A 13,861-nucleotide genomic window follows, 5' to 3' on the forward strand; every position below is an offset into this window, starting at 1 on the left:
TGCGGGTAGTTTTGCTTCGAGGTGGACAGTACTTCGCTCAAATAATACATCGGCCTCTGGACTAACTGAGCCCGGCCTTCTTCTGGGCGTTGGACCACAATAACTGTGCTGACCACTCGGCTAGTCGCGGCAATGTAAAGGAGCATGGGCTCTTTCTCAGTTGGCGCCACCAAAACAGGTGGCTTGGTCAGCATCTTCTTCAACTCGTGAAAAGCTTGGTCTGCTTGGTCGTTCCACTCGAAGTGGGTGGACTTTTTCATGAGTCGGTACAGGGGGAGAGCCTTCTCTCCTAGCCGGCTGATGAAGCGGTTCAGGGAGGCTAGGCACCCGGTAAACTTTTGGACGTCTCGCAGCTTGGTAGGAATCTCCATTCTCTCTATGGCCTTGATCTTCACTGGGTTGCACTCGATGCCGCATTTGGAGACCAAGAAGCCTAGAAGCTGGCCGGCTGGTACTCCGAACACGCATTTCTCAGGGTTGAGCTTGATCTGAAACCGGCGCAAGTTGTCAAATGTTTCTCTGAGGTCTTCTAGCAGGGTGCCGCGCTTCTCCGTCTTCACCACAATATCGTCTACATAGACGTGGGCATTTCTGCCGAGTTGCTTGAGGAGGCATTTCTGCATGCAACGCTGAAAAGTGGCACCGGCATTTCTCAAGCCGAATGTCATAGTCAGGTAGCAGAAAGCTCCGAATGGTGTGATGAAGGCGGTCTTCAGGCGGTCGGCTGGATCCAACTTGATCTGATGGTAGCCTGAGTAAGCATCCAAGAAACTCAACAGCTTTCATCCGGCTGTGGAGTCTATCACTTGATCGATTCGAGGTAAGGCAAACGGATCTTTGGGGCAGGATTTGTTGAGGCTAGTATAATCTATACACATGCGCCATTTATTGTTTTTCTTCAATACAAAGACCGGGTTGGCAAGCCATTCTGGAAAAACACCTCCATAATGAAGCCGGCTGCCAGAAGCCGGGCTATCTCTTCTCCTACAATACTTCTCTTTTCCTCCGACAGTCGGCGGAGAGGTTGTTTGACTGGTTTTGCATCTGCTCGGACATGTAGCTTGTGCTCGGCAAAATCCTTCGGAACACCCGGCATGTCCTTTGGGGACCATGCAAAGATGTCTCGATTCTCACGGAGGAAATCGACGAGCTCGCCTTCCTATTTGCTGTCCAGGTTTGCTCCAATGACGGTAAACCTCTCCGGGTTCTCTGGGTCCAGAGGTATCTTCTTTGTTTCCTTGGCCGGCTGGAAGGAGCCTTGAGCATCATATTCCTTGGGGTCAGGGGACAGGGCCGGCTGCTTGCCGGCCATGGCCACGACTCGGTCCAGCATCTTTTTTTCTTCGGCAATCACGAGGGACTCGGCCAGCCGGCTGCTGGCTGCAGCACACTCAGAGGATTTCTTGTAGTCTCCGGCTATGGTGATGATCCCCTTTGAACTTGGCATCTTCATCTTGAGTTAGGCGTAGTGGGGCACAGCCATGAACTTGGCCAGGGCAGGTCGGCCAAGCAACGCGTGGTAAGGGCTCTCTAGATCCACCACTTCAAACCAGACTACTTCTCGGCGGAAGTGATCCTTGTCTCCGAAGAGAACATCTATCTTGATCTTGCCGATTGGTGAGCAGGACAGGCCGGGTACGATGCCATGGAACACAGTCCGGCGTGGCATGAGTTGCTTCGTCTTGATGTTCAGCTTCTCCATGGTGTCATGGTACAGTATGTTGATGTTGCTCCCACTGTCAATCAGTACACGGGAGAAACGGGCAGCTCGCCTTTCTGTCGCGAGGGTGGTGTCCAACACCAATGCATAAGAGCCGGGAGACGGCATCACCTCTGGGTGATCGGCCCAGCTCCAGCTGATAGGCTTCTCAGACCAATGCATAAACTCTGGGTTGTTCGAGGTGACCGCGTTGACTTCTTGGTGTTGTCGGCGCCGACTGCGCCTGTCTTCAGTTTGGCTTGTAAAGACGACGTAGGCGGCATGCTCGTCCGGGAACTCGTCTTGAATGGCTCCGACTGCTGGTCGAGCAGCCGGCTGCTGAGGGGCTGGAGGTGGCTGGCCAGCAGGTGGAGGCGGCACCAGCCCTTCGCCTTTGAAGATTCGCGTGAGCCAATGACACTTCCGAGTCGTGTGGTTGGATGGCTTCGCGCCGCTGTGGAACTTGCAGGGGGCATCAGGGGTTTGCTCGGAGGAGAAAGCCGGCTGCCAAGCCGGCCTGCCGCCCTTCTGCTTCTTGGGCATGGGCCGCCCTTCAGGTTGTTCGTCTTCGACTGTGGCTACTTGCCGACTGGTGGAAGGCGGCATAGGGGCCTTGCGCTTGTTGTCGTTTGGGTACGGGCGTCGATTGGAGTCACCAGCCGGCGTCTTGGGAGCCGGAGCAAGCACCTTTCCAGAGGCATCCACTCGAAGCTCAGTCTTCATTGAAGAATCGGCCGTGGCGTACTTGTCTGCTATGATCAGCAGCTTGTCGAGGGTAGTCGGCTCGTCGCAGAGGAGCCGGTGCTTGAGGAGGGTGCCCTCTCGGCACCCGACGGTGAAGTACTCTATGGCTTGAACCTCGTGCACCCCTTCGCAGGAGTTGCGGAGCTCGGCCCAACGCGTGAGGTAGTCGCGAGTTGATTCGCTGGGCCCTTGGACGCACAAGGAGAGCTGGCGGGGCTTGGGAGGCCGCTTGTATGTGCTGGTGAAATTGCGGATGAAGACTTCCGTGAAGTCTAGCCAGCTGTTGACGCTGTAGGGCTTGAGGCTGTTCAACCAGGTGTGTGCCGTGCCTTGAAGCATGAGCGGGACGTACTTCACGGCAACGCGCCTGTTGCCGTTTGCTATGCGGACTGCGGTGGAGTAATCGATCAACCAGTCTTCCGGCTTCACGGAGCCGTTGTATTTTGGCGTGTCTCTTGGGAGTGAGAACTCTTTGGGGAAGGGCTCGTCGCGGATGCGGGGGCCAAAGCAAGGCGGGCCGACATCATCTTCTTCTTCTAGCGCCACGGATCGCGCTAGGCGGTCCGGTGGCGGGCGTCATTCTCGCCGACTCCTTCGCGGTGGCCTAGTCGGCCGCCGAGAGTCGGATGCGTAACAGGCGGCGGGGGGGATATCTCACCCCACGAGGCGGGGGAGGAGCGGATTGCCTCGTCGTTCCACAGCTCAGGGGCGGCCTTCTGCGCGGCGCTCGATGGTGAGCCGAGTCCGACTGCGGCTAGCAGCCAGCTCCTAGTCTTTTCTCGCGCGGGCGCCGCCTACAGTCAGCGTCCGGGTTGTCGCGCCGTGCTCTCGGCGTGGGGGAGGACTTTCAGCGCAGGCGCTGGCTTCATGCCGCTCTGCGGCCGCATCGATCGGCTGCTGGATGCATCTAGTCATGTAGGGGAGCTCGTCGGCCTCCAGCCCGTTCAGCTCATCTACGGCCGCCTGAGCGGCACGCAGGTTCTCGAGTGGCGTGGTGTAGACTGGGCGGTCTGCTCCCAGCATGCTGGCGATGGCCGCGCCGCGCTTCTTGACGATGCCAGCTCAGCTCGGCCCGCCAGGAGGCGGCGCGGTCGACTTTGTGCTGGTGAGCCTCAGTGAGGCGTCTCATGGATGCTATCTTCTGGCCCTCCGCGATGAGGGCGAGGCGGCATGCCTCCAGTGTCTCGGCGTCGGCGTCGGCCGGGATGGGGGCGGACAGGTCGTGTAGCGCAGCTTGTAGGGCGTCGTGGGCGTTCTCGCCTGAGGCGGCACCGTGGCTGATGACCAGCACCTCAGTGACAGTGCCGCCGCCACTGTCGGCTCGAGGAAGAGGGTCGTCGATGATCACCACGTTGGTGGGGAAGGCGTCAAGCGATGCCGTGTCGGAGTCGACAAGCATCGGGTCGGTGGAGCCGACCGACTCCAAATCCACAGCAGGCTCGCTGGAGACGTGAAGCTGGTCGAGGAGGCTGACGAGGCGGCTCTCGGGGCAGTCTGTGCCCGCGTCGGACGCAGGCTCGTCGGAGATGCGAGCCTCGCCAAGAAGATCGGCGAGGCAGCTCGCCGCGCAGGCATCGTCGACGCCTTGCAGCGCGTCGGGGCAAGCGCCATCGGGCGTGCCGGGCTGGCTACGCTCGCTGGGAAGGAAAAGGGTTCCCGTCCAGAACAGGTCTCCGGACGACGGTGCACCTGGCCCCACGGTGGGCGCCAAATGTCGGGTGGTAGGTGCGATATATGCCAACGGGTGGCTTATCATTGTGGGAGGCAGTAAGACATCGCCGGTGCCTGGAAACGGGATAAGGCGAAGACATGCACGCCGGCGAATCTTACCCAGGTTTGGGGCTCTCCGTGGAGATAACACCCCTAGTCCTGCTCTGCGGGGTCTCCGCATGATCACTAGATCAGCACAAGTGGCTACAAGTGGCTCCTTGAGCTGTTTGGCTAGAGGAAGAAGAAGGGCAAGGCTAGCTCTCCTCTTCTCTCTATGTGGTGTCTAAAACTCTAAGAGATCAACCCTTTGCATGGGTGCCCTGGGGGGGTTTATATAGGCCTACCCCCCAGGGGTACAATGGTAATCCGGCTGGATGCGGGTCCAGGCTGTCAGTGTCTGTATCCGCCGGCTTCTCCGCCGGCCGCTGGGGCCCGCCGACTGGTGGGTCCCGCTGGCTGCCGGCCTCTTGGCCGATAGGCCGGCCCCATCGCCTGGGGGTCTTGTCAGCGGCTGGTCACTGTAGCCTCGCCCCTGATGACGAGGGCTTTGCCGGGGTAAGCATGGCTACAGTGCCGCCGCCTGGAGGGCTCTCACTATAGCCTTACCTCGTCTTGTTTCCTTAATGGTGCACATACTTCGAGGGAGGGAGGTAGCCGGCTGACGGGGGCCAGCTACGTCCCAGGCCGACTGGCGGAGGCTTGGCCGCGTTCGGGTGTCTCTCTGGCTGGCGGGGCCCGCCACCTATGGGCCGTACTGACAGCCTGTCATGGGTGGCGTCATGGTCAACATGGCAACAGTGCAGCGCCGGACGGCGCACTGTGGCCATGCGTGCTCCGGGATTCGGGGGTGGCAGGCTCTACTGTAGCCACGCCCTGTGTCATCGCCGTTATGGGGTGCAGACTTTGAGGGGGACGCCTGGCCGCCTGCCAGGAGCCGGCCTTCTCATAGCCGGCTACTGGGAGTCGACCCTTTTCGCGAGGGCCATCATAGCCTTGCCGCCTTCCGGAAGCCGGCCGGTGGGCCAGCCGGCCATAGGAAGGCGGTCATGTGTCTTGGACGCTTGAGGGCTTGTTCTGCCTAACAATTTTTGAAGAGCCAGGGGAGCCGGCTAGGCTACCCGTGGTTATTTACTCTGACAATTGGCTAAGGACGAGGTGACGATGCACGTCGGAAATGGTTCCAAGGTCAATGTGATCGCCGTCAGCACGCTACCTCTACATCTACCTTTGGGATTAGTTTTAGACCTGAATAATTGTTATTTGGTGCCAGCATTGAGCATGAACATTATATCTGGATCTTGTTTAATGCGAGACGGTTATTCATTTAAATCAGAGAATAATGGTTGTTCTATTTATATGTGTAATATCTTTTATGGTCATGCACCCTTGATGAGTGGTCTATTTTTGTTGAATCTCGATCGTAGTGATACACATATTCATAATATTGAAGCCAAAAGATGCAAAGTTAATAATGATAGTGCAACTTATTTGTGGCACTGCCGTTTGGGTCATATTGGTGTAAAGCGCATGAAGAAACTCCATGCTGATGGGCTTTTGGAATCACTTGATTATGAATCACTTGATGCTTGCGAACCATGCCTCATGGGCAAGATGACTAAGACTCCGTTCTCTGGAACAATGGAGCGAGCAACTGACTTATTGGAAATAATACGTACTGATGTATGCGGTCCGATGAGTGTTGAGGCTCGCGGCGGGTATCGTTATTTTCTGACCTTCACAGATGATTTGAGCAGATATGGGTATATCTACTTAATGAAACATAAGTCTGAAACATTTGAAAAGTTCATAGAATTTCAGAGTGAAGTGGAAAATCATCATAACAAGAAAATAAAGTTTTTACGATCTGATCATGGAGGTGAATATTTGAGTTATGAGTTTGGTATTCATTTGAAACAGTGTGTAATAGTTTCGCAACTCACGCCACCTGGAACACCATAGTGTAATGGTGTGTCCGAACGTCGTAACCGTACTTTATTAGATATGGTGCGATCTATGGTGTCTCTTACCGATTTACCGCTATCGTTTTGGGGTTATGCTTTAGAGACGGCTGCATTGACGTTAAATAGGGCACCATCTAAATCCGTTGAGATGACACCATATGAACTGTGGTTTGGCAAGAAACCTAAGACGTCATTTCTTAAAGTTTGGGGCTACGATGCTTATGTGAAAAAGCTTCAACCTGATAAGCTCAAACCCAAATCGGAGAAGTGTGTCTTCATAGGATACCCAAAAGAAACTGTTGGGTACACCTTCTATCACAGATCCGAAGGCAAGACATTTGTTGCTAAGAATGGATCCTTTCTAGAGAAGGAGTTTCTCTCGAAAGAAGTGAGTGGGAGGAAAGTAGAACTTGATGAGGTAGTTGTACCTTCTCTTGAATTGGAAAATGGTTCATCACAGAAATCAGTTCCAGTGATGCCTACACCAATTACTGAGGAAGTTAATGATGATGATCATGAAACTTTAGATCAAGTTACTACCAAACCTCGTAGGTCAACCAGAGTACGGTTCACACCAGAGTGTTACGGTAATCCTGTTCTGGAAGTCATGTTACTAGACCATGACGAACCTACGAACTATGAGGAAGCAATGATTAGCCCAGATTCCGTGAAATGGCTTGAGGCCATGAAATCTGAGATGGGATCCATGTATGGGAACAAAGTATGGACTTTGGTTGACTTGCCCGATGATCGGCAAGCCATAGAGAATAAATGGATCTTCAAGAAGAAGACTGACGATGACGGTAATGTTACTGTCTACAAAGCTCGACTTGTTGCGAAAGGTTTTCCACAGGTTCAAGGAGTTGACTACAATGAGACCTTCTCACCCGTAGCGATGCTTAAGTCTGTCCGAATCATGTTAGCAATTGCCGCATTTTATGATAATGAAATTTGGCAAATGGATGTCAAAACTGCATTCCTTAATAGATTTCTTAAAGAAGAGTTGTATATTATGCAACCAGAAGGTTTTGTCGATCCTAAAGGTGCTAACAAAGTGTGCAAGCTCCAGCAAACCATTTATGGACTAGTGCAAGCCTCTCGGAGTTGGAATATACGCTTTGATAGTGTGATCAAAGCATATGGTTTATACAAACTTTTGGAGAAGCCTGTATTTACAAGAAAGTGAGTAGGAGCTCTGTAGCATTTCTAATATTATATGTGGATGACATATTGTTGATTGGAAATAATACAGAATTTCTGGATAGCATAAAAGGATACTTGAATAAGAATTTTTCAATGAAAGACCTCGGTGAAGCTGCTTATATATTGGGCATCAAGATCTATAGAGATAGATCAATACGCTTAATTGGACTTTCACAAAGCACATACCTTGATAAAGTTTTGAAGAAGTTCAAAATGGATCAGTTAAAGAAAGGGTTATTGCCTATGTTACAAGGTGTGAAGTTGAGTCTGACTCAATTCCCGAACACTGCAGAAGATAGAGAGAAAATGAAAGTCATTCCCTATGCCTCAGCCATAGGTTCTATCATGTATGCAATGCTGTGTACCAGACCTGATGTGTGCCTTTCTATAAGTTTAGTAGGGAGGTACCAAAGTAATCCAAGAGCGGATCACTGGACAGCGGTCAAGAACATCCTGAAATACCTGAAAAGGACTAAGGATATGTTTCTCGTTTATGGAGGTGACAAAGAGCTTGTCGTAAATGGTTACATCGATGCAAGCTTTGACACTAATCCGGATGACTCTAAGTCACAAACTGGATACATATTTATATTGAATGGTGGAGCTGTCAGTTGGTGCAGTTCCAAGCAGAGCGTCGTGGCGGGATCTACGTGTAAAGCGGAGTACATAGCTGCTTCGGAAGCAGCAAATGAAGGAGTTTGGATGAAGGATTTCATATCTGATATAGGTGTAATACCTAGTGCATCGGGTCCAGTGAAAATCTTTTGTGACAATACTGGAGCAATTGCCTTGGCGAAGGAATCCAGATTTCACAAGAGAACCAAACACATCAATAGACGCTTCAATTCCATCCGCGATAAAGTCAAGGAGGGAGACATAGAGATCTTCAAAATACATATGGATCTGAATGTTGCAGACCCATTGACTAAGCCTCTTCCACGAGCAAAACATGATCAACACCAAGACTCCATGGGTGTTAGAATCATTACTATGTAATCTAGATTATTGACTATAGGGCAAGTGGGAGACTGAAGGAAATATGCCCTAGAGGCAATAATAAAGTTGTTATTTATATTTCCTTATATCATGATAAATGTTTATTATTCATGCTAGAATTGTATTAACCGGAAACTTAGTACATGTGTGAATACATAGACAAAATAGAGTGTCCCTAGTATGCCTCTACTTGACTAGCTCGTTAATCAAAGATGGTTATGTTTCCTGACCATAGACATGTGTTGTCATCTGATGAATGGGATCACATCATTAGAGAATGATGTGATGGACATGGCCCATCTGTTAGCTTAGCATAATGATCGTTAAGTTTTATTGCTATTGCTTTCTTCATGACTTATACATATTCCTCTAACTATGAGATTATGCAACAAACAGCTTGTGTGCTATCAAACGTCACAACGTAACTGGGTGATTATAAAGATGCTCTACAGGTGTCTCCGAAGGTGTTTGTTGGGTTGGCATGAAGGAAATATGCTCTAGAGGCAATAATAAAGTTATTATTTATTTCCTTATATCATGATAAATGTTTATTATTCATGCTAGAATTGTATTAACCGGAAACGTAATACTTGTGTGAATACATAGACAAACAGAATGTCAGTAGTATGCCTCTACTTGACTAGCTCATTGATCAAAGATGGTTATGTTTCCTAGCCATTGACATGAGTTGTCATTTGATTAACGGGATCACATCATTAGGAGAATGATGTGATTGACTTGACCCATTCCGTTAGCTTAGCACTCGATCGTTTAGTATGTTGCTATTGCTTTCTTCATGACTTATACATGTTCCTATGACTATGAGATTATGCAATTCCTGTTTACCAGAGGAACACTTTGTGTGCTACCAAATGTCACAACGTAACTGGGTGATTATAAAGGTGCTCTACAGGTGTCTCCGAAGGTACTGGTTGGGTTGGCGTATTTCAAGATTAGGATTTGTCACTCCGATTGTCGGAGAGGTATCTCTGGGCCCACTCGGTAATGCACATCACTTAAGACTTGCAAACATTGCAACTAATGAGTTAGTTGCGGGATGATGTATTACGCAACGAGTAAAGAGACTTGCGGGTAATGAGATTGAACTAGGTATTGAGATACCGACGATCGAATCTCGGGCAAGTAACATACCGATGACAAAGGGAACAACGTATGTTGTTATGCGGTCTGACCGATAAAGATCTTCGTAGAATATGTGGGAGACAATATGAGCATCCAGGTTCCGCTATTGGTTATTGACCGGAGACGTGTCTCGGTCATGTCTACATAGTTCTCGAACCCGTAGGGTCCGCACGCTTAAAGTTTCGATGATAGTTATATTATGAGTTTATGAGTTTTGATGTACCGAAGGTTGTTCGGAGTCCCGGATGTGATCACGGACATAACGAGGAGTCTCGAAATGGTCGAGACATGAAGATTCATATATTGGATGACTATATTCGGACACGGAATGGTTCCGGGGGTTATCGGATATATACCGGAGTGCCGGGGGGTTACCGGAACCCCCCGGAGGTTATTGGGCCTCATGGGCCCAATTGGTGGAAGAGGAGAGGCGGCCAAGGGGCAGCCGCGCGCACCTCCCCCCAAGTCCGAATTGGACAAGGAGGGGGGTGGCGCCCCCCCTTTCCTTTCCCCCTCTCTCCTTCCCTCTCCTCTCCTAGTCCAACAAGGAAAAGGGAGGGAGTCCTACTGCCGGTGGGAGTAGGACTCCTCTTGGCGCGCCCCTACTGGCCGGCCGCACCTCCCCCCTTGCTCCTTTATATACGGGGGCAGGGGGCACCCTAGAGGCACAACAATTGATTTGTTCTTTTAGCCGTGTGAAGTGCCCTCCTCCACCATAGTCCACCTCGATAATACTGTAGCGGTGCTTAGGCGAAGCCCTGCGTCGGTAGAACATCATCATCGTCACCACGCCGTCGTGCTGACGAAACTCTCCCTCAACACTCGGCTGGATCGGAGTTCAAGGGACGTCATCGTGCTGAACGTGTGCTGAACTCGGAGGTGTCGTGCGTTCGGTACTTGATCGGTCGGATCGTGAAGACGTACGACTACATCAACCGCGTTGTGCTAACGCTTCCGCTTTCGGTCTACGAGGGTACGTGGACAACACTCTCCCCTCTCGTTGCTATGCATCACCATGATCTTGCGTGTGCGTAGGATTTTTTTTGAAATTACTACGGTCCCCAACATGGCATAGATCAAGATTAGGATTTGTCACTCCGAGTATCGGAGGGGTATCTCTGGGCCCTCTCGGTAATGCTCATCACTATAAGCCTTGCCAGCAAGGTGACTAATGAGTTAGTTGCGGGATGATGCATTAAGGAATGAGTAAAGAGACTTGTCGGTAATGATATTGAACTAGGTATGATGATACCGACGATCGGATCTCGGGGAAGTAACATACCGATGACAAAGGGAATAACGTATGTTTTTATTGTGGTTTAACCAATAAAGATCTTCGTTGAATATGTAGGAACCAATATGAGCATCTAGGTTCCATTGTTGGTTATTGACCGGAGATGTGTCATGGTCATGTCTACATAGTTCTCGAACCCGTAGGGTCCCCACGCTTAACGTTCGATGACGATTTGTATTATGAGTTATTGGTGACCGAAGTTTGTTCGGAGTCCCGGATGAGATGACGGACATGACGAGGAGTCTCAAAATGGTCGAGAGGTAAAGATTCATATATTGGAAGGTAGTATTCGGACATCGGAATGGTTTCGAGTGGTTTGGGTATTTTATCGGAGTACCGAGGGGTTACCGGAACCCCCCGGGGAAAGTATTGCACCCCCCCCCCCCGCCCAAGGGGAGTCCGAATAGGACTAGGGGAGGGGGAGCGGCCCCCCTTTCCCTCTCTCTCTCTCCTCTCCTTCCCCCTTTCCCCCTCCGTTAGAAGGAAAGGGGAATCCTACTAGGACTGGGAGTCCTAGTAGGACTCCCCCCTTGGCGCGCCCTCTCTAGGCCGGCCGCCTCCTCCCCTCCTTTATATACAGGGGTAGGGGGCACCCCTAAGGCACATCAATTGTTCTCTTAGCTGTGTGCGGTGCCCCCCTTCACAGTTTACTCCTCCGGTCATAGCGTCGTAGTGCTTAGGCGAAGCCCTGCGCGGATCACATCACCACGCCGTCGTGCTGACGGAACTCTCCCTCGACTCTCTACTGGATCAAGAGTTCGAGGGACGTCATCGAGCTGAACGTGTGCTGAACTCAGAGGTGTCGTACGTTCGGTACTAGATTGGTTGGCTCGTGAAGACGTTCGACTACATCAACCGTGTTAACCTAACACTTCCGCTTTCGGTCTACGAGGGTACGTGGACACATTCTCCCCCCCCCCCTCTTGTTGCTATGCATCTCCTAGATAGATCTTGCATGAGCGTAGGATTTTTTTTTGAAATTGCATGCTATGTTCCCCAACACCATTTATGATGAGGGGAGCTACTGGATTCAATATCAGCCGATAGAAGTTGCAAGGATCAAACCTCCTTCCTAGGCAGAGAAGACAAAGGCAGAATAAATGCATCACCCTGAACATTGGAACTCGAGAGCACATGGTTTGAAATATTTTTATTTTTGGCATACGAGAAAGATCTGGGGTGTGAGTCGGACAGGATATTGCCATGCCAGAGATCCTTCCAAAACAAGATTGAGTTGTCATTGCCCACCTTGACCATAGTTACACCATCAGATATTTGGAGGATGTCACGCCACCAAAAGGAACTGCATGAATTAGATGCATGCGGCACACAACCTTCATAATATGTATTCTATATCAACTTCACCCAGGGCACTTGGTGTTAGTTACAGAATTTGTGTAGATTCTTAAGCAAGAGGCCCTGGTTCTGAACATTCAGGTCAATAATTCCCATCCATCCTTTACTTTTTGGGTGGCAAACCAACTCCCACGCCGCTAAAGAGTTGCCCTTCATAATTCCCATCCATCATCTGTCTGCTTGTTCCAGAAGCAATGTCTGCGGATCTTGTCAAGATGTTCAATAAGCTTCGGCGGGATATTGACCGAATGCATCGCAGATGTCAAGCGAGATAATCATCGATTAACAATGGTAAGTTTGGATCCATATGTCAAGGAGCTAAGCAGCAACTGAAATCCTCCCCTCAATCGAAGCCACTAGGGGAATTATATCTGATACTGAAGGTCTAGTGGAGTAGTGGTACCAAGAGGAAGGACCAAGTATGTAAAAGGCATCTAACTGTTGACAAATCCATACAAAGAGGCAAGGTTTGAGCAATGCCAGGCTACAAATTGATGAGGTCAAGGTCGATTTCTGAAATTCTATGTGAAGGCCTACAGAACTAGCATATGTGATTAGAATTTTCTTCATATGTTTAGCATGAACTCTATTTGCAAGCATGATCACAATTGTGTCATTTGCGTATTGAATCAAAGGGTAGTTAGAGCAATCGAAAGGAATCGACAGCTGGATGTGGTTGCTATGGTACACATCATAAATCGCCGACTGAAGTAAGTCAACCTCCATGAAAAAGATCAACAGAGACATGGGATCTCCTTGAAAACGAATGCCCCCATGCAAGTGTTGAGCTTGTCCCAGCCTGATTTATCTTTTAGGCGAGACTTGGTCAGCCCTGCACCACATCATGGCACCAACTGTTGGGACGCCTGGAACACATCCAATTTATGTAAGGTTGGTACAAGTTCCTTTGGAACCTTACACATAATGGCCTTTGTACAGTTGATTCCATGTAACGAGCACTTACCCATTATGAGGTTTCAATGGATAGCAATTTAAAAATCTGAGAGTTGATGATAACACCCAAGATTAAACTTTTGTATGGTATCTTCGTCGAGGTGTGGTTTTAACAAAGGACAATATCGCTCGCCGTAATTGGCAAGGGAGTAAGAAATGTTGTCATCATTAAGACAATTAGACATCTTTTCTTTCATTGCCCTTCCGAGTGTGCTACATGGTCAGTCATACAAGTTGCCTCTAACTTATACCACCTCTCAGTGTTGCCAATATGTCTGATCACTAGCTAGATGGAAACATGTAAGTTTTGTGCGTTAATTAGGGTGAGAGAATTTTATTTATTATGGTCGTTGTGGCCATGTAGAAATTGCATGGTATTTAATGAGAAATATGCATCTCCTTCAGGTTGTCTACAAGTCAATGCACTGGCTCAATATATATGTTGTCCTCTCTATAGCGAGTGGAACACCGACCTTGTTTACAATGTTGTGTGCACGTTTGGAGTAGGCGCACATGGATTTTTTTACCCAACATGGATGGCAACATATTCAACAGATAGGCCCCTGCCCTCTCCACCCTAGCCTACTTTCGGTCTCCTACCTTTACCTTCACAGTTTCTAATGCACAATTTTCTTAGAAGATGTTTATATTATTTCTATAGTCTCTGCTACTTGTAGAAGGGAAATCTATTTTGCATACGTGTGCATGCATGCAGTCCGGTGATGCGGCATTCCAATGGAATGTTTCCTATATAGAGAGCACACAAATACATGCAGGATTTTACACCTCATGTGACATCAT

Source organism: Triticum aestivum, chromosome 7D (assembly GCF_018294505.1).
Source record: "Triticum aestivum cultivar Chinese Spring chromosome 7D, IWGSC CS RefSeq v2.1, whole genome shotgun sequence".
Lineage (NCBI taxonomy): Eukaryota > Viridiplantae > Streptophyta > Magnoliopsida > Poales > Poaceae > Triticum > Triticum aestivum.